Raw genomic sequence first — 23,151 nt, forward strand, 5'->3', positions numbered from 1 at the left:
CACAAATTTCTCTTCTCTCCAATTCTATTCTATACCTCCTCATTAGTTATGTGATCTACCCATCTAATCTTCAGCATACTTCTGTAGCACCACATTTCGAAAGCTTCTATTCTCTTCTTGTCTAAACTAACTATCGTCCATGTTTCACATCGATACATGGCTACACTCCATACAAATACTTTTAGAAAAAGACTTCCTGACACTTAAATCTATACTCGATGTTAACAAATTTCCCTTCTTCAGAAACGCTTTTCTTGCCATTGCTAGTCTACATTTTATATCCTCTCTACATCGGCAATCATCAGTTGCTTCGCTCCCCGAATAACAGAGCTCATCTACTACTTTAAGTGTCTTATTTCCTAATCTAATTCCCTCAGCATCACCTGATTTAGTAAGAGTACATTCCATTATCCTCGTTTTACTTTTCTTGATGTTCATCTTATATCCTTCTTTCAAGACACTGTCCATTCCGTTCAACTTCTTTGAACCATACAGTAACGCTGCACGGAGTTGTTACGAACGCGCACGCTGAGCAGCGCATGCGCAATGTCACCTCCCGATGGCTTTAAATAGCAGAGCTCAGCGCGTACTCGCCAGTACTACTACAGTGGTACTCACCTGAAATTGGCCAGAAGACTCTGCGCCGAAATATCGTGGCAGGACGTTACTGACATCCGCCAGTTCTCCCGTGTTTTTATGGAACAACTAGTATACCGAGAAAGCTTTAAACATCACAGTATCTATCTTACCCCTAGTGATAAGCGCCTCTACATCCTTACATTTGTCCTCTAGCCATCCCTGCTTAGCCATTTTACACTTCCTGTCGATCTCATTTTTGAGACGTTTGTATTCCTTTTTGCCTGCTTCATTTACTGCATTGTTGTGTTTTCTCCTTTCATCAATTAAATTGGCTCTGAGCACTATGAGACTCAACATCTTAGGTCATAAGTCCCCTAGAACTTAGAACTACTTAAACCTAACTAACCTAAGGACGTAACACACACCCATGCCCGAAGCAGGATTCGAACCTGCGACCGTAGCAGTCCCGCGGTTCCGGACTGCAGCGCCGGAACCGCAAGGCCACCGCGGCTGGCCATCAATTACATTCAATATCTCTTCTGTTACCCAAGGATTTCTATTAGTTACCTAATTGATCATCTACTACCTTCACTATTTCATCTCTCAAAGCTACCCATTCTTCTTCTACTGTATTTTCCCCCCATTTTTGTCAATCGTTCCGTAATGCTCTCCCTGAAGCTCTGAACAACCTCTGGTTATTTGAGTTTATCTCCTCAAATTCCCACCTTTCTGCAGTTTCTTCAGTTTTAATCTACAGTTCATAACCAATAGATTTTGATCAGAGTCCACATCTGCCCCTGGAAATGTCTTACAATTTAAAACCTGGTTCCTGAATCTCTGTCTTACCATTATGTAATCTATCTGATACATTCTAGTATCTCCAGGCTTCTATGTATACAACCTTCTTTCATGAGTCTTGAACCAAGTGTTAGCTATGATTAAGTTATGCTCTGTGCAAAATTCTACCAGGCGGCTTCCTCTTTCATTTCTTCCGCCCCCAATACATATTCACCTACTACGTTTCCTTCTCTTCCTTTTCCTACTATCGAGTTCCAGTCACCCATGACAATTAAATTTTCGTCTCCCTTGAATATCCGAATAATTTCTTTTCTCTCATCATACATTTCATCAATCTCTTCGTCATCTGCAGAGCTAGTTGGCATATAAACTTATATGAGAATAAGCCTGATAATATTGTTCTCAATTAAAAGAGCGGCTATAGAGGACATCGCGGCAAATCACTGTCCTGCCGTCAGGAGGAGAATCGCAAGAATGTCTGCCCTGTTGAACCAAACGAAATCAGCCACTACCTCACGACCGTCACGGGTTTTTATTGTTATGACTGCCATACTAAATGCTCGAAATGTTGACAATGAACACCGTTATATGCTATGGACAGACAATACGGCACGTCTGAATTTTATCTGAGCTTGTTGAACCACGGATCCGTGTTGTATGGCATTTCGTGTCCTTCGAAGTCATCGAAAATTACTTGTAGATATTTTCCTTTAATTTTTCCGACATATTAACGTCCAAACGTATTAAGTCTCCCAATGGCGATAGTGTACAGTGTCCACAAAGTCCCGCTATCGTTTCAAACAATCACAGCTTGGAAACTTAAGAGACAGAGCAGCTCTCAAAACTTCTTTCTCTGTTATGCCAGAGTTTCAATGTGTGCCCACTCGTCGCTCGTAGGAAATCAAGGCAATACCCGAATTTTGATCAGGTACGTATCAGCACTGCAGTATCAACAGTGCTGATTGCTTCAAAGATTCGTGCACGAATGGTAGCAATGATTTGTGCACGAATAGTAGCAATGTCTCTGACTGCTGTTGAGTGCACGAGATCCTGAAGTAACCCCACAGAAGAAAGTCTAGTGGCGAGATATCGGGAAGCGGAGGGAGGGGTTGGGGGGCTGGCATGCGATGGGATCATCACCGCCCAGCCATCTAGTAAGGAAATGTGTTATTCAGCACGTTCACACTCCGATGCGGCATCTTGTTGTTGGAAAATAATGGACAGCTGTAGCTCCTTATCTCTGGTAGCATGTTCGAGCATGAGCACGTAAACATTTCCCGTTATGATTTTCTCTGCAACAAAAATGGGTCTGTCACCATATCGTGTATTAAGCTACGCCAGATATTAAAGTTCGAGCTATCACGGATGTGTTCATATAATTTGCATGGGTTTTAATAGCCTCAAATCCTAATGCTGTGATGACCCACGAGTCCAAAATGTGGTACGTTGGTTCATCTGGAAACAGACACTTATTCGTGAACCAACTGACAGCATCTATCGAGGGCAGCAAGGAACATGCGATTGCACGCCACAGAGAACGGACGTTTGGCTGCAATGCTTAGACCTTTCACACTTTGTACGCATAGTTGCGTAGCCCGTTATGTGACACATTATATATAGCTGATCTTGCTTCCTACAATAAGTGTGATGACTACGAATTGACTTCTGAGGGCTCTGTTGAAGTGCAGTTGGCACTCTGTCAACATATGGTTCAGACACAACGGGACGTCCACTTCGAGGAAGGTCTTTCACGCTGCCTGTCTCTAAAGTTTGTAGCCACCGGATTATGGCTGTTTTCGCCGGTGGTGCCCTACCATGCTGGCGTTGAAAAATCCGCAGTACCGTTGTCACAGATTTGGATACGGCATACCATATGGTACACTGTGCCTCCTCCTGATCTGTCGCCATTCTGATGCACTCCAAGCCAAAGCTGCAACAGAGACAAAGGAGAAGTAGTTTGAGACCTGGTACACTTTTTATCACAGAAAACGCTTCTGTATGTCTAGTAATTTACTAGTTATTCTTTTCTGAAACGATAGCGCAATTTTATGGAGATCCTGTAAATGGCAGCACTGTTATCTTGCTACCTTGTAATGCATACAACCAAAAGTTGTGTTGACCTTCATATATTCACCTTAGACTCATTACCTGATGTTAGCCAAAGTATATTTAAATTCCATTGTAACATCAGTTAATGCTCAGTGAACATAACGATTTTTCGTCTCCGTGCACTTGAAGTCTAAGAGGAATTGTAAAAAATAGGACTTTATAGTGACCATTGTTTCATCTAGTAGTTTGATAAAATCCCTATTTTTATGATCTTGTGAGTTACAGCACCAATGTTTAACTTATTCTAGGGCCACACTCGTTTCATAAATTCCGTTCGTTAAGTTATCTATTGCGCGACACCTGCAATAAAATTCAGTGGTCCCATGGGTAGCGATGTGATTATTCGGAAGGTCACACGGTACAGATTTTTCTGACATCCACTGGGATATATCGATGACTCAGCCGTAACCTCATACCTGAAACATCCGTTTCCAGTTGTAATTTTCACTTCAATCTATGTCTGCATTAGTAAATACGAGAACTGGGATGAACGGAAGAATACATCGATAGAGAAGAAATCTGATCATTTTGCCCCATGTGTGCTGCAATGGCACATCTTCCACCAAACAGTGTTGATGAAGCGTGAATGGTAATAATGGAGGAAATGCCTGGTAGAGAAAAGATCATAAAATTTTCGTGCTACATTGTCAATCAATGGACGGAAAATCTTAACAAACCAATTGAAATGTGGAATATTTTTAACCAGTGGCACAGGACCACGAACGCTGTTGAAGATTGGCACAGCAAACTAAAATCCTCCATAAATCAGAAACATCTGAACGTGTACATTCTGATAAATAAGCTGAATGAGTAGGCAGTAAATGCTATATTTGAAATTAAAAAAGATTCCGTTGGTCTGTCTCTTCATAAAAGAAGAAAAAGATGTAGATATTGAAAAAAGGTTGAAAGGCAATTAGAAAATACACTACTGGCCATTAAAATTGCCACACCAAGAAGAAATGCAGACGATAAACGGGTATTCATTATACTAGAACTGACATGTGATTACATTTTCACGCAGTTTGAGAGCAAAAATCCTGAGAAATCAGTAACCAGAACAACCACCTCTGGCCGTTATAACGGCCTTGATACGCCTGGGCATTGAGAGCTTGGTTGGCGTGTACAGGTACAGCTGCCCATGCAGCTTCAACACGATACCACAGTTCATCAAGAGTAGTGACTAGCGTATTGTGACGAGCCAGTTAATCGGCCACCATTGACCAGACATCTGCAATTGGGGAGAGATCTGGAGAGCCGGCCTCTGGTGGCCGAGCGGTTCTAGGCGCTACAGTCTGGAACCGCGCGACCGCTAAGGTCGCAGGTTCGAACCCTGCCTCGGGCATGGATGTGTGTGATGTCCTTAGATTAGTTAGGTTTAATTAATCCTAAGTTTAAGGGACTGATGACCTTAGAAGTTGGCCCGCCTCTCATGGTCGTGCGGTAGCGTTCTCGCTTCCCACCCCCGGGTTCCCGGGTTCGATTCCCGGCGGGGTCAGGGATTTTCTCTGCCTCGTGATGGCTGGGTGTTGTGTGCTGTCCTTAGGTTAGTTAGGTTTAAGTAGTTCTAAGTTCTAGGGGACTGATGACCATAGATGTTAAGTCCCATAGTGCTCAGAGCCATTTTGAACCTTAGAAGTTGAGTCCCATAGTGCTCAGAGCCAAAGAGATCTGGAGAATGTGCTGGACAGGGCAGCAGTCGAACATTTTCTGTATCCAGAAAGGCCCATACAGGACCTGCAACATGCGGTCGTGCATTATCCTGCTGAAATGTAGCGTTTCGGAGGGATCGAATGAAGGTTAGAGCCACGGCTCGTAACACATCTGAAATGTAACGTCCACTGTTCAGAGTGCCGTCAATGCGAACAAGAGGTGACGGAGACGTGTAACCCCATACCATCACGCTGGTTGATACGTCAGTATGGTGATGAATACCCGCTTCCAATGAGCGTTCACCGCGATGTCGCCAAACACGGCGACCATCGTGATGCTGTAAACAGAACCTGGATTCATCCGAAAAAAAACGACGTTTTGCCATTCGTGCGCCCAGGTTCGTCGTAGAGTACACCATCACAGGCGTTCCTGTCTGTGATGCAGCGTCAAAGGTAACCGCAGCCATGGTCTCCGAGCTGATAATCCATGCTGCTGCAAACGTCGTCGAACTGTTTTGTGCAGACAGTTGTTGTCTTGCAAACGTCCCCATCTGTTGACTCAGGGATCGAGACGTGGCTGCACGATCCGTAACAGCCATGAGGATAAGATGCCTGTCATCTCGACTGCTAGTGATACGAGGCCTTTGGGCTGCAGCACGGCGTTCCGTATTACCCTCCTGAACACACCGATTCCATATTCTGCTAACAGTCATTGGATCTCGACCAACGCGAACAGCAATGTCGCGATACGATAAACCGCAATCGCGATAGGGTACAATCCGCCCTTTATCAAAGTCGGAAACGTGATGGTCCGCATTTCTCCTCCTTTCACGAGGCATCACAACAACGTTTACCAGGCAACGGCGGTCAACTGCTGTTTGTTTATGAGAAATCGGTTGGAAACTTTCGTCATGTCAGCACGTTGTAGGTGTCGCCACCGGCGCCAACCCTGTGTGAATGCTCTGAAAAGCTAATCATTTGCATGTCACAGCATCTTCTTCCTGTCGGTTAAATTTCGCGGCTGTAGCACGTCATCTTCGTGGTATAGCAATTTTAATGGCCAGTAGTGTACGTAATGACACATAGGATTTAAGGAGATGTTTAAAATCCCTGGTTTTCTTACAAAAGCTGAGTGAGAAAATAAAATGCACTGTTGTGGCTACCTTTGACGGTCGGTAACCCTTCGCTAAAACATTTGTTGTCGGTGACACCACGTTGACGTTACGTGTCACAAAACCACGATCGAAAAGCCCACTACACCGTGCCCTCCATTATCTGACAGTCAGGGATAACTGACCATCCTGTGGAAACTTCTGCGCTGTCCCGTTGCCGTATTCCCTTCCTCGCATCCATTAGGATGCTACGAACTGCCACGGCCGACTGGCAGGCAGCGACTGCTGACCGTACCTGGCCCCAAGGCTGGCTCGGGCGCGCTACCATTCGTTCTTCTGGACGCCGGATTAGCTCGCGGAAGACTCGCAACGACCGTGACTCGCTCTTCGATCCCCTCCCTCCCACGTACGCCATCGCTGTTGCCCAATTAGACTTACAAATCGTGCTGTTCGAAGACCCATCAGCGAGTAACTATTACATACGTTTAATAATTCTAGACTGCGTGATTGAATGCATGCAATTTCTCGACAAAACGCGACAAATTTAATATCGTTGGTGGGTACTTCTTCAATTAAATATCGATTTCCCGTGGGCCCTGCACAGAGCCGAGCGCTCGAGAAATGTGGTGGACAAGCCGACAAGTGTGACGTCACAAGTTCGTTGCAGGGCTCATACAGGGTGGTCCATTGATCGTGACCGGGCCAAATATCTCACGAGCGTCGAACGAAAAAACTACAAAGAACGAAACTTGTCTAGCTTGAAGGGGGAAACCAGACAGCGCTATGGTTGGCTCGCTAGATGGCGCTACCCTAGGTCAAATGGAAATCAACTGCGTTTTTAAAATAGGAAACCCCATTTTTTATTACATATTCGTGTAGTACGTAAAGAAATATGAATGTTTGAGTTGGACCACTTCTTTCGCTTTGTGATAGATGGCGCTGTAATAGTCACAAACATATGGCTCACAATGTTAGACGAACAGTTGGTAACAGGTGGGTTTTTTAAATTAAAATACAGAACATAGGTACGTTTGAACATTTTATTTCGGTTGTTCCGATGTGATACATGTACCTTTGTGCACTTATTTCTGAGAACGCATGCTGTTACAGCGTGATTACCTGTAAATACAACATTAATGCAATAAATGCTCAAAATGATGGCCGTCAACCTCAATGCGTTTGGCAATGGGTGTAACGACATTCCTCTCAACAGCGAGTAGTTCGCCTTCTGTAATATCCGCACATGTATTGACAATGCGCTGACGCATGTTGTCAGGCGTTGTCGGTGAATCACGATAGCAAATATCCTTCAACTTTCCCCACAGAAAGAAATGCGGGGACGTCAGATCCGGTGACGTGCGCGCCATGGTATGGTGCTTCCACGACCAATCCACCTGCCGTGAAATATGCTATTCAATACCGCTTCAACCGCACGGGAGCTATGTGCCGGACATCCATCATGTTGGAAGTACATCGCCATTCTGTCATGCAGTGAAACATCTTGTAGTAACATCGGTAGAACATTACGTAGGAAATCAGCATACATTGCACCATTTAGATTGCCATTGATAAAATGGGGGCCAATTATCCTTCCTCCCATAATGCCGCACCATACATTAGCCCGCCAGGGTCGCTGATGTTCCACTTGTCGCAGCGATCGTATATTTTCCGCTGCCCAATAATGCATATTATGCCGGTTTACGTTACCGCTGTTGGTGAATGACCCTTCGTCGCTAAATAGAACGCGTGCAAAAAATCTGCCATCGCCCAGTAATTTCTCTTGTGCCCAGTGGCAGAACTGTGCACGACGTTCGAAGTCGTCGACATGGTGCATAGAAATAAGTTACGGGTGCAATCGATGTTGATGTAGCATTCTGAACACTGACGTTTTTGAGATTCCCGATTCTCGCGCAATTTGTCTGCTACTGATGTGTGGATTAGCCGCGACAGCAGCTAAAACAGCTACTTGGGGATCATCATTTGTTGCAGGTCTTGGTTGACGTTTCACATGTGGCTGAACACTTCCTGTTTCCTTAAATAACGTAACTATCCGGCGAACGTTCCGGACACTTGGATGCTGTCGTTCGGGATACCGAGCAGCACACATAGCACACGCCCGTTGGGCAGTTTGATCACAATAGTCATACATCAACACGATATCGACCTTTTTCGCAATTAGTAAACGGTACATTTTAACACGGGTAATGTATCACGAAGCAAATACCGTCCGCACTGGCGGAATGTTACGTGATACCACGTACTTATACGTTTGTGACCATTACAGCGCCATCCATCGCAAAGCGAAAAAAGTGGTCCAAGTAAAACATTCATATTTCTTTACGGACTACACGAACATGTAATAAAAAATGGGGGTTGCTATTTAAAAAATCGCAGTTGATATCCGTTTGACCTATGGCAGCGCCATCTAGCGGGCCAACCATAGTGCCATCTGGTTTCCCCCTCTAAGCTAGACGAGTTTCGTTCTTTGTAGTTTTTTCGTTTGATGCTTATTTCGTGAGATATTTGGCCCGGTCGCTATCAATGGACCACCCCAGTTCCATGTAAGAAATAGCTCCAAGTCCGAGGTTGCCTGCTTTTCCCTACACATTACGAATCTGAAGAACCCGTCTCCACGTCATCGTTTCGGAATGAGTGTCGATGTATGTCAGTCTCCTAATGGGTCGGACACCTTGACTCAGACGGCTACATTATTTTACGCCAAAGAACTGACGCGCTATTCTGGTACGCGACAGTGAGGAGTCGCATGTTACCGCTGCGACTGCCGCCAGTGCTCCACAGTCCCGTCTCCACCCACATTCGCCAAGAACAGTATCGTCACAAGGTATTTATACCGAACTTGTTGCGGCATGCTGTACATTCCAGGAGAGAACGTCACTTAGCAATGCCTGTGTATAAACGCCTGCTAAGGTCGTAACCACGTCTCAGTTCTGAAGCTGCACAGCGGCTTACTATTTCGACGTGTCCAGACCTAGTACTTAGACACGATCTAAAACGATCGCACGCACTGCACCAGACAACACCGATGTTAGAAGCTGTAGTAGTACTCCCTAAATGAATGTATGTAACGACCTTTTAAGACCGAACTTCTCTGTGTGTGAAGGGCAACACGAAATTTGCTAGTATTTCTCCAACACAAAGGCAGAAACGAGTTTGATATTCCGTATTCTATTTATATGACGGCACCGCCAAACTGTATCTAACACAGTATCAACGTAGACACATGGTTGGCTCAGATGCCTCTGAGCACAATGGGGCTTAACATCTGAGGTCATCAATGCCCTAGAACTTAGAACTACTTAAACCTAACTAACCTAAGGACATCACACACATCCATGCCCGAGGCAGGATTCGAACCTGCGACCGTAGCGGTCGCGCGGTTCCTGACTGAACCGCCTAGAACCGCTCGGCCACACCGGCCGGCATACACACATGTATCTAACTCCATCTACTGTCTTGAACGAACAGGGTGAGTTTCCCCTCCGTTAAGAACAATACGAGATTTGCCAGGGGTTCTTTAATGCAATCATAAATCTCTCATGATATTCCGTATGTTGCTCATGTGGAGACATCTCAGAAATATATTGAACACTAACCAGAAGTCAGCGAGACGGTACCTACCGCCTTCTGGGTCTCATGGACGAAAGAGCGAGCCGAGTTCTACACAATTAATATTTAGCGAATGCGTGTTGATATTCTATCTCAATAATGGCGATGAGACGTTCCAAAATTGTACAGCCTGTTGAATCCTGCCTAATCGTTAAAGATGGAGTGTCTAGGAAACCTGCTTTCTCGGATCGCTAGAGAAACAATTCAAACAAATCGTATTAATGCGTTTGTTACAAAATGAACAATGACAATACTTAACGTTGACAATGTAGTATTACTTTTTAATTAGTAGTATTTATTTGGATTTTAAAATTATTTCCGACATTTATGGAGTCAGAGATTCCATATTACATCCTGTATTATAATTTCATCTGTGTGCACTTATCGATGTGTCTGCTGACGTACAACCTCTGTTTAATTTCGTTAGTCATTTTTATGTCTAATTCTTTTGTCTAGCGTTCGCTGGTTTCCGTTCTGTTCCCGCTCTGATTAGGTACGGACGCATTGTCATGACTCTCGGTATGAATTTATGTTAAAATGTACCTTAACTGCTTATAATGCAGTCAAAGTTAATTTTACTATGATTTTCATTTCTAAATTTCAATCCTCCATGTCACTTTGTTATTAATATTTTATGATTTATGTTTTTCAGACGATCACGGTTGGAAAAGAAGCACCGACGACCCATTGTTTGTGGACGTATATGCCCGAACACTTCTCGTGCTCAGTCATTAATTTCAAACCGCGTATATCGCTCCACGTCCCTGAGATCAGTGCGCCGATCATTCATTTGCACCTTGCCGCAGATTTCACGCGAGTGACACAAAGAATGATTCGGCCCGCCGTCCACTAACAGTGACGTCGTTGTGCGACCTACACCAATCGGACGAAGGCCCCGCTTCGTTCAAATTATTGATGGTGGTCCATGTTTTATTTTTTAATTTATACTAGCCTCTTCACGCCGAGCTCGGCACGGAGCGTTACAGTTCCATCGCGCTGCGCCGTCCGTATTGCGGGTGACAATGCGCACGCGACCGCCATCTAATGGCACATTCCTCCTCCTTTATTAATTTGGAATGCTAATTTACATTTTTGAGTCCCCTTCAAGGCTAGGAAACGTGTCAAGAATAACGCAGATGTCTCGCAAGCAAAGGGCGACCTGTAAGATATGTAAGGTTCTCCAGTACAGAGAATGCTACATAGTACAAGGGAAATGACTAGTCTTGAAGCTATTGTAGAACTGGGCCGCGACCGGTCGGGCGCGGCGCTAATGTCCTCTCCGCATAGAGGCCGCTGCTGTTGCGTTGTCGTCCTGGAGAGGGGTCGGTCAGCGTGAAATTGTCTGACGTCTTCTTCACAGCCCTCTCTGCTCTCTCGTTCCCACTGGCCTGCCGGCGCTTGACTTTACGCCGTAACATTCCTCCTCCCCCCCCCCCCCCCCCTCTACATCTACATCTACATACATACTCCGCAATCCACCATACGGTGCGTGGCGGAGGGTACCTTGTACCACACCTAGCGTCTTCTCTCCCTGTTCCACTCCCAAACAGAACGAGGGAAAAATGACTGCCTATATGCCTCTGTACGAGCCCTAATCTCTCTTATCTTTGTGGTCTTTCCGCGAAATGTAAGTTGGCGGCAGTAAAATTGTACTGCAGTCCGCCTCAAATGCTGCTTCTCTAAATTTCCTCAGTAGCGATTCACGAAAAGAACGTCTCCTTTCCTCTAGAGACTCCCACCCGAGTTCCTGAAGCATTTCCGTAACACTCGTGTGATGATCAAACCTACCAGTAACAAATCTAGCAGCCCGCCTCTGAATTGCTTCTATGTCCTCGCTCAATCCGACCTGATGGGGATCCCAAACGCTCGAGCAGTACTCAAGAATAGGTCGTCTTAGTGTTTTATAAGCGGTCTCCTTTACAGATGAACCACATCTTCCCAAAATTCTACCAATGAACCGAAGACGACTATCCGCCTTCCCCACAACTGCCATTACATGCTTGTCCCACTTCATATCGCTCTGCAATGTTACGCCCAAATATTTAATCGACCTGACTGTGTCAAGCGCTACACCACTAATGGAGTATTCAAACATTACAGGATTCTTTTTCCTATTCATCTGCATTAATTTACATTTATCTATATTTCGAGTTAGCTGCCATTCTTTACACCAATCACAAATCCTGTCCAAGTCATCTTGTACCCTCCTACAGTTGCATGGGGGCTTAATTAAATAAATTTGAAAATAATTTTTAATTTTGGTGGCTGTATGTCCGATTACGCTGTGTCTCGTAAACGGTTGGCCCTGAGTAGTCTTAGTGCGCAATCTGACTGCATAGAACAACAACAAAGAATGAAAGAAAATTTCCGTTAACACAATTAATTAATTAAGTCCCCAGCAACTATAAAACCAACGCAACAACAAGCACAAGAGTAACTGTTCTGTGTGTGGAAGTGTGATTCAACGTACACATCTGGCACGGTTCTTCTTCAATAAGACAAGAAATTTTAACTATAAATTTTAACTATCATTTATACTGAAGTAATTAAAAAATAGAAATACTATAATTGCGTAAGGAAAGCAGAATTACACTTTAATACAAGAACACAAGCCAGATGCTTTGTTGACTGAACCTGTAATGCTGCATTATTTAGGACACTGAAATAATGAGAGAGAAAAGAAATTTTTTTTTTACCTTCATTTATATTGATGAAAAGCACTCTAAACATTACAATGTCTCCACACCGAGTTGCTACTACCACATCTCAACCAGAACTTTTCAGTATCGCATCTCAGCAAGCACTGACTACTACGAGTCCTCGACAGGCACTCCGTGGAGGCGGCTGAATAATACTCTTTGGCGCAATCTCTGGCGCAGTGGCTCAGTGTAGCCACCTTTCATATGCCCCTCCTCCAAGGGCCAGAATTTGATGGTATTTTTGCCAGCATTGGTGGTGAAAATACCACCAAATTCGTCCACAAAAATACAGACAAAAATAAAAGATAATATTAATACCTAAATATCACATAATTAGTTAAAATTTTGGCTTTGCACTGACCTTTCAATAACCTAATATATGAAATACAGTAAGCAATACAACTTCTTTTCATACATGTGACTTTACATAAGAGTTCACACAATACACAAAAAATCAGTTTATACAAAAAAGACACCAACAGGTGACATCTTTTCAGTAGAAGCAATCCATCAGTGGCACCCAGCAATGTTGAGTAGGTGCAGACAGCAAGAAGTAACATCATTTCAGTAGAAACAGTTCTAACAGTGGCACCCAGTTGTGTTGAACAAGTGCAGACACCAACAAGTGACGTTATTCCAGTAGAATCAGTCCATTAGTGGCACCCAGCAATGTTGAGCAGGTGCAGACAGCAACAAGTGACATTATTTCAGTAGAAGCAGTCCATCAGTGGCACCCAGTAATGTGGAGCAGGTGCAGACACCAACAAGTGACATTATTTCAGTAGAAGCAGTCCGTCAGTGGCACCCAGCATTGTTGAACAGGTGCAGACACCAACAAGTGACATTATTTCAGTAGAAGCAGTTCATCAGTGGCACCCAGCATTGTTGAACAGGTGCAGACACCAACAAGTGACATTATTTCAGTAGAAGCAGTCCATCAGTGGCACCCAGTAATGTTGAACAGGTACACACAGCAACAAGTGACATTAGTTCAGTAGACGCAATCCATCAGTGGCACCCAGCAATGTTGAGTAGGTGCAGACAGCAACAAGTGACATTATTTCAGTAGAAGCAGTTCATCAGTGGCACCCAGTAATGTTGAACAGGTACACACAGCAACAAGGCACATTATTTCAGTAGAAAGCAGTCCATCAGTGGCACCCAGCAATGTTGAACAGGTGCAGACACCGACAAGTGACATTATTTCAGTAGAAGCAGTCCATCAGTGGCACCCAGTAATGTTGAACAGGTACAGACACCAACAAGTGACATTATTTCAGTAGAAGCAGTCCATCAGTGGTACCTAGCAATGATGAGCAGGTCCAGAGAGCAGTCCATAATATTCACCATCACTGATCACACTGTTCATCAGAGTTTATAAGCAGAAATTAAACATGTCCTAGTGGCACCAATCATGTAGAAAAAGTACAAGTAACAGTCCATAATATTTACTATCACTGATCACACAGTTCATCAGCAAAAATTAAACATTTCTAAGTGGCACCCATTATGTAGAAAAAGTGCAGGTAAAAGTTCATAATATTCACCATCACTAATCAGACAGTTCAGGCATGAACAATAGTTTGAATCCACATAAATATGCTTTTACACTAAACATACAAATCATAACAAACACACAAATGATGTCAGATAAATGTCATATTAACCATTACAAATACTCCAATATCAGTAAACCTATAATATTTATGGGTGTCAGTGCAAGCCACTACAAACAAATAAAACAATATTTAAGAGATAGGTGGGTAGGATTAGGAAAGGAAAACACACAAAACACACTCACTCATCTTTCATCCACATTAAGTACTACTGTGTAATTGAATAGTGTTAACTTTGTAAATGCAATTCTGTCAAAATTTGATGTTCATCATGTGTATCAAGTAACAGTGGCAGCAATGCATAACAGTCAATAATAGTTAAGTCAACGTCATAGTCATCATGTCAAGACCAATGTTTGCCAAGCCAGATCAAAATGTACGGTTGCTGAACAACTGTCAGTGAGCCAAGATATGCGATTACTTCCTCTCTCCAAAAAAAAAAAGTATATACTGCTTAGTGATTTAACAAAGTGTGTGTGTAGGCAATCTTCTTTCCACTTAAGTGTTCTAGTCTGCCAACTTCATCTTCCTTGTTCCATATAGACCAACAAAAAAAAATAAAAATATGCACCTCACTTACTTTACCTCTTATACACCAAAACTCCAATAATCATCAGCACCACATAATCTCAATACTTCAATAATACCTCTTACGTCGATACATATAAACCTTATCATTAATAGCATTTACCTTACCTCTTGTCCACCAAAACTCCAATAATCATCAACTTCACATAATCTCAATAACACCTCTTCAATACGTCGATACATATAAACCTTATTACCAATATCATTTCACTTCCATAACAACTCTTTCCTCTAGTCAGTCTCCTCGAACAAGTACAGATAAAATCCTAATGCAAACCTCATCATCCTATACAATCCGAAGACACATTGTCAACACACAACCTCTGTGTAATCCATCTGAGCCAAATCTTCTACTCATTATGAATTATAAACAAAAGAAATGCATACATGACCTCTAACAGACTTAGTTCGAATAACTCTCAGTAATTAAGTACGATTACGGAGTGTGAATGATCATAATATTTCACAGTGTGTACACCACTTCAAGAATTATGGCAAACAGAAGCAAACATGTGGAGTATTTCTTGTGTCAAGTGTCACTTCCTATTTCAATTGCTCACGAAAAATGCAGTGTAATGACTGTCAATGGTCTAAACCTAGTGTTGGTATGTCACGTCGTTAGCTTCCTTCCTATTAGCATAAATTTATACAGCTTCCATAAAACCTCCAGCTCATGTGACTTCTATGAAGTTTCTTGTACTAATGTTGTTCGTCGAATTATAGCAGTTCATTTTCTTATCTTAAAAATAAAAGGCACTGAGCGTAAGCAAAACATGTAATAGCGAGTAAATATACCAGTAGAGAACAGAATTTCAACAAGTGGATGCAGCACAATTCTTACAACGACGCTCTGCCAAGCAAACAATCTATAATTAATACCATAATGTGACCTAAACTCTATGTTCGTACACTGTACATCAGCATTTCTATATACCAAATTAAAGAGTAGTTATGACAACAAAACAAATGTGTAAATATGCAATCCATACGCATAGCAGTAAACATATATCTTACGTAATAAACAGGTCATTAGCATCATATCAGCATAAGCAAATAAATGTTCATATGTCATCTTAATAAGAAAACATGAAGGCGCAAGCAGATAAATCACAAAGTATAACTTACATACATAATCACAGTCAGCACAATTAATCAGGTTACAATTATAATTTAAATAAATAAGCACAGCAGGCACATAATAGAAAAATATGACATCAGTGAAAAAGCAGTGCAGCCAAGCGATGCATAATATACACAAGTTACAACCCAGTTCATTAATAATCATTGTCAAAATCAGTTAACGTACGCAAGCACGTCGCTTCACAAGTAAATTCATAGAACATGAAATTAGCACAATGTATGAATCACGTAATCGCGAGCAGCAAATTACGTCTAAAGTACGTACCTAAGTGGAAATATGTTACCTGAAAAATGAACTCAATTAATAGTTACCTTTTTTAGTTTATTACTTTCTTCTTCGAAATGACATTCATCCTGAAATTTTCTCGATAGCAAGTCGTCTTAACGTCTGAGACACACAGAATTTACCTGAAGTTCTTAAATATTTTATAGAACCGTATCCTGAAAAATACTGAACGTTAATAACATAATTCATCAAGTCACTATAGCTTTACACTGTATTTAGTCGGAGAAATTGAACTGTGTATTTGTTTACGGCTGTCAGTGCATTCGCACTGAGCGCTCGATCAGCTGTAGGCGCGTGACGTAGGAAGCAATTGTTTGCAGTCAACGACTGCCTTGTGCAGCGCGCAGACTTGACTGTTGCTTTGAGTATGTGCCGCCACCAAAACACAGCGCGGTATCCTTGTATTCTCTGCGTGTTTACATCTAGCTGTTAGTTTCTCACCTGTATGTCATTCTACAAAAATTTTTCAAAAGTATATCATCCCACAAAAATGTTAACGTTAGATATATGATGTATTCCCTTAGAGCGTCGAGATTTAAGAGTTTCTACTTCAACAGTGTTATCATGTATAATTTTGCGAATTCTATATGGACCGTTATAAAGCAGAAAAAATTTGCGACACAAGCCTTTTCCTTTGTGAGACAAACGATGAGATTTAATTAACACCTTTTGGCCAACTGACAAGATTTTTAAACGACCAGGACGCTTAGCTGATTTCTCTCTTCTAGCAGCCGCGGATGCAATATTTTGCAGAGCCATGTTCACAACTTCAGAATGCCGCAGTTTCCGTGAAGGCGGAAAAGGAACGATTTCAGATATGCGATCTGTCGGTACTTTGTTTTTTAATATCAGTATAGGCGGTAAAGAAGTTGAGTCATTAGGAAGTTCATTCAGGATGTTTTGAAAAATATGAAGATACTGATCCCACGTTCTGTGATTCTGATGACAATAAAGACGGCACAATTTATTGATTTCCTTCATCCATCTCTCTGAAGCGTTAGATTGAGGGTGAAAAAGTGAAATGAAAATTGGTTTAATCTTACGACGCCGTAGAGTACGAAGCCAAATTTTAGAACGAAACTGTGATCCATTATCTGATATAACCTTATCAACATGTCCAACTTCTTTAAGAAAATGTTTGATGAAAGCGTTAGATACTGAACGAGCTGTTGCTTTGCGTAAAGGTGTAAGACACACATATTTTGATGTCAACTCCACTGCTACGAAAATGTACACAAAACCATTAGTAGAACGAACCACTGGACCGAACAAATCAACTGCAGCCATGTCCTTTAACTTCGCTGGAATGATAGGAAACAACGGTGCTCTGTGAGAAATTGTTGGCGGCTTAGCCTTTTGACATAATTTGCATTTGGCAAGAACAGATCGAATACGTTTTTCCATATTACTGAAGTAGCAATTTTCCCGTAATTTATGAAAGCATTTTCTGGGACCAAAGTGTGCATAACTGAAATGCGTATACCAAATCAGCTTATTAACCCACTCATCAGGAATACAAACTAACCAAACAGAGTTGTCGACCGATTTTCGTTAAAAAAGAACTTTCCAGATAGATCGCAGAAACGAGGTGTGGCCAAATCGTCCAATCTAACAAAGCGTCTAAGAAAATTACAGACACCAAGGAAACTACGAACATCACGTTTTGTGGAAGGAACAGCATAGTTACGAATAGCGTCTAATTTCTCTGGATCAGGAAGAATACCTTCTGTAGAAATAATGTGACCAAGAAATTTCACCTGAGAACGACCAAATTCAGATTTTTCTAAGTTCACTGTAATGCGAACTCTTGCAAAAATACGTAATAATGGATCCAAAATTTTGTTGTGCTCACTCCAAGAATGTTTAGCAATAAGAATGTCGTCAACATATGAAGTAATATTGTCACGAAGATAAAGAGGTAAAATTTCATTTAAGCTAGGAATGAATGCTGCTGAAGGTACAGTAAGTCCAAACAGTAATTTTCGAAATCTCTTTTGGGTAAAATCGTCATATCTGGTTATTGTTTACTTACTCTCTAGATAGATTGATAGTCGAAGAGTTGGTTTGACAGATGCAAAGAATAGTAAAAGAGTAGGCAGCGGTGCAGAAAACTAAAAGGGAAATAGTACCACTACAGCTCGGGGCCCTATGCTCGCTACGGCACATATTCACTTGAAGTAGTGAATCCCCTGAGGACTTAATACCTGCACATAATTTCTAATTTGTGACTTAATGGCCAGTTTGGTGGAAGTGCGTACATAAATTGATCTAACCATGAACATGGATGTATGTCATTCTTAGAATTACGAAAGATCTTAAATTTCCGAACAGTTAAGAAGTGTTTATAGTCAAAGTTTTCGCCTCGTGGCGACAAAGACCTACCGCGTTTGTCCCAGTCACAATGACGATTATTGTTAAATTCACGCGCCTGGCGCTCTCTTGTTGCATCCCGTACATGAAACAAATTACTTTCTTCAAAGCCCTCTGCTATCTGTGATTCTAAATTTCTTCTACTGTATTTTCCTACGATTTCACCTTCAATTTGTTTGACTTGCTTTCGTAATGCCTCAAATTCCCTTTTGACGCGTTCATTAAATTTTCCCTGATTTTCAACATGCTTATTTATGTTCTGGTACTCTTCGGTTTCTGCAAATGGTAATGGAGCTGTATCATCCGAATCTCTGTCCCCATGTAAACTAAGATTTGTCAATTTATCTGAAATCTCCTCAACTCTTTCCGATAAGTCACCTATTTTTTCTTTCTGTTTATTTACGTCTTCCGTAAGTGTCGCGACTCGGGTTTCATTATTGACACATTTGGTAGCTAGCTGTTCATATTGTTGTGTTAGGTTATTTAATCTGTCATTTGGTACGGATTCCTTGATTCTCTCAAATATTTCTTCCTTATCCTTTGCACGTTGTAAATTTAACTCTGAAAATTTCTGTACTATTACGCGATCTCTTTCTTCCTGTTCTCTATCCTGTTCCCTTTGTCTAATCTCTACTGCAATTAATCTATTATTGTGAGCATTCAAAATCGGTTGTACTTCTTCTCTGATTTCTTTCTTTAATTCATCTTTCAGGTTTTTGAAACATGTCCCTATTCGTGAGTCTAACCGTGTTTCCATTGTTCCCATCCCAGTTTTAATTGTTCCCATCTCAGTTTTAATTGTTCCTATCTCTGTTTTAAATTCAGATCTTAACTGTGATCCCACATTTAAAATAGCACTCATCAACTGCTCCATAGTAACTGTTTCAAAATCCTTTTCACCCCTAACATTTCCCACGAAACCACTTTCCTTCGTCATAGCTGCAAAGCTATCTGAGTTCGATACTATTCCAGAATCTTCTGTCGTTAATCTCGGATCCTGAAAATTTTTTGATTGTGAAAGATTTTGAAATGGTTCCGGACTATTTTCCGGACTTATTACATTGTTTTCCACTTCATTATCCATCATACTGTTTTCCTCTGTTGGCGAGTTGGCCATGTTAACAATTTCGTCATTCTCACTATCCATCATTTTTGCCTTTTTCATCGATCGCGTAATCATTTACAAAACATACAAAACTCGTCACTGTACGAAAATTACACACAATGCCTCCTTATCTCCAACAATACCATTTACATGAAATGTCTCCCTCAAACACGATTAATCGAACAATTGAAATAATTGCACTAAATTGTCAAACGCGTATACAAGGCAATAAAAATTAAATTTTGAAAAATACCATTTGAAGAATGCCAATTACCAAATCTACACATGCAAAATAGACTACAATTACTAAACTACAAATTACTACAACAATACTACTGTCTACTATTTTTACAATCAGAAGAATTCCAAGGGACGATCCGAAGCAGCGGACGCCACGTGCATGGGGGCTTAATTAAATAAATTTTAAAATAATTTTTAATTTTGGTGGCTGTATGTCCGATTACGCTGTGTCTCGTAAACGGTTGGCCCTGACTAGTCTTAGTACGCAATCTGACTGCATAGAACAACAACAAAGAATGAAAGAAAATTTTCGTTAACACAGTTAATTAATTAAGTCCCCAGCAACTATAAAACCAACGCAACAACAAGCACAAGAGTAACTGTTCTGTGTGTGGAAGTGTGATTCAACGTACACATCTGGCACGGTTCTTCTTCAATAAGACAAGAAATTTTAACTATAAATTTTAACTATCATTTATACTGAAGTAATTAAAAAATAGAAACACTATAATTGCGTAAGGAAAGCAGAATTACACTTTAATACAAGAACACAAGCCAGATGCTTTGTTGACTGAACCTGTAATGCTGCATTATTTAGGACACTGAAATAATGAGAGAGAAAAGAAATTTTTTTTTTTACCTTCATTTATATTGATGAAAAGCACTCTAAACATTACAATATCTCCACACCGAGTTGCTACTACCACATCTCAACCAGAACTTTTCAGTATCGCATCTCAGCAAGCATTGACTACTACGAGTCCTCGACAGGCACTCCGTGGAGGCGGCTGAATAATACTCTTTGGCGCAATCTCTGGCGCAGTGGCTCAGTGTAGCCACCTTTCACAGTCACTCAACGACGACACCTTCCCGTACACCACAGCATCATCAGCAAACAGCCGCACATTGCTATCCACCCTATCCAAAAGATCATTTATGTAGATTGAAAACAACAGCGGACCTACCACACTGTCCCGGGGCACTCCAGATGATACCATCACCTCCGATGAACACTCACCATCGAGGACAGCGCACTGGGTTCAATTACTTAAGAAGTCTTCGAGCCACTCACATACTTGGGAACCAATCCCATATGCTCGTACCTTAGTTAGGAGTCTGCAGTGGGGCACCGAGTCAAACGCTCTCCGGTAGTCAAGGAATATGGCATCCGTCTGACACCCTTCATCCATGGTTCGCAAGATATCATGTGAAAAAAGGGCGAGTTGCGTTTCGCAGGAGCGATGCTTTCTAAAGCCCTGCTGATGCATGGACAGCAACTTCTCTGTCTCAAGGAAATTCATTATATTTTGCTCCTCAAAGCGACGGACCGTCGTCGTATAGGGAGCACGACAACGGCGGTGGAGGCAGGAGCGTGGATGCTGCGATGGACTGGAAGCTGTGGCTGCAGGGGACGGCAGACCTCCAGTCGTACCCCGCCATCCGGCCTTCGCTATGGCGGAAACGTCGCCCGGAAAACGACCAGAAGGGTACGCGTCCACCTCCTAAGGCCTATAACAAGAGTCGGCCGCTGCGGCGTGGGCGCGTCCACCTCTATCAGTAGGACGAGAGGAAGTGTAGAAGGCAAACCATGCGATCGTCCCGTGGTGTCGTGATAGCACCCTCTGGCGGCTACTGTGACCGCACTGTCCTCGGGATCTGTGAATCTGGGGGAAGAGATACGGAAGGATCACTGTGCATATGGCAGTGATGAATTTGATTGTGATGTCGGCGCTGCAGTCCGTCTGGGTCTTGAATGAGATACATTCATACGCCAAGTCGACGAAGCATCTCACCTGGCGACCGCCGTCTGCTGCCGCTAAAAGCCCTGAACACACAATATCAAGCAGCGCTAAGCGATACTAGCGGCCTTCCTTCGGCGCCGGATGCTGAGGAGGGAGGAGCAGGTGGTGCAGAGTCCGATGGCGGCGGACGTGAAGCAACTCCTGCGGCGATGGTGTATCTCGTGGATGATTGTGATTTAAAATGGAATGATCATATAAAGTTGATCGTCGGTAAAGCAGATGCCAGACTGAGATTCTTTGGAAGAATCCTAAGGAAATGCAATACGAAAACAAAGGAAGTAGGTTACAGTACGCTTGTTCGCCCACTGCTTGAATACTGCTCAGCAGTGTGGGATCCGTACCAGATAGGGTTGATAGAAGAGATAGAGAAGATCCAACGGAGAGCAGCGCGCTTCGTTACAGGATCATTTAGTAATCGCGAAAGCGTTACGGAGAAGATAGATAAACTCCAGTGGAAGACTCTGCAGGAGAGACGCTCAGTAGCTCGGTACGGGCTTTTGTTAAAGTTTCGAGAACATACCTTCACCGAAGAGTCAAGCAGTATATTGCTCCCTCCTACGTATATCTCGCGAAGAGACCATGAGGATAAAATCAGAGAGATTAGAGCTCACACAGAAGCATACAGACAATCCTTTCCACGAACAATACGAGACTGGAATAGAAGGGAGAACCGATAGAGGTACTCAGGGTACCATCCGCCACACACCGTCAGGTGGCTTGCGGAGTATGGATGTAGATGTAGATGATAACGACACGAGGCGAGAAACCGCTGCAGTGCTTGATTCCTGGTGTGTGCGAAGCGAAGTTTGCTCATATGCTGCTTGAAGATTCTGACAGAATGTTCCCTTTCGCCGTTTGATAGTAGATGTAACGGTGCACTAGTTAGATGCTGTATGCCATTGCCTTCACAGAACGATTCAGATTCATTTGACGTGAACTGAGGGTGTTGTCCAACACTATGACTTGAGTCAAACCTTCGAGTTCATTGGCACAGCAAAAGGAAACTTGCTATACGAGTCTAACACAATGAAGCAACGAGTGTTCCAAAATGGTCCCGCAAAGTCTATGTGGACACGTCGCCATGGTGATTGTGACTTAGGCCAAGCAGAGAATTATTGTGGCGGAGCGGACTGATTTTCCGCACATGCGTGACACTGTAACGTCATATGTTCTATTTCGGTGTCCGTACCCTGCCAAGTATAGTGTCGAAGCGCTAACTGTTTCGTACGAACAATCTCCCAGCGTCCTTGGTGAAGTAACTGCAACACTTCTTTTTGCAAAGCTTTGCGGATCAACAGAAGTGACTGTCCACTGTCATTTTGAACAAGTACCCCTCCTTGTTATAGCGAGGCTATGCCGACGATCAAATTGGCGGCGCACTGCTGAGTTCTCTATGCTATGCAACGAGCGAGGTCATGATGTGCGAATGTA

This window comes from Schistocerca piceifrons, chromosome 2 (assembly GCF_021461385.2).
Source record: "Schistocerca piceifrons isolate TAMUIC-IGC-003096 chromosome 2, iqSchPice1.1, whole genome shotgun sequence".
Taxonomy (NCBI): Eukaryota; Metazoa; Arthropoda; class Insecta; order Orthoptera; family Acrididae; genus Schistocerca; species Schistocerca piceifrons.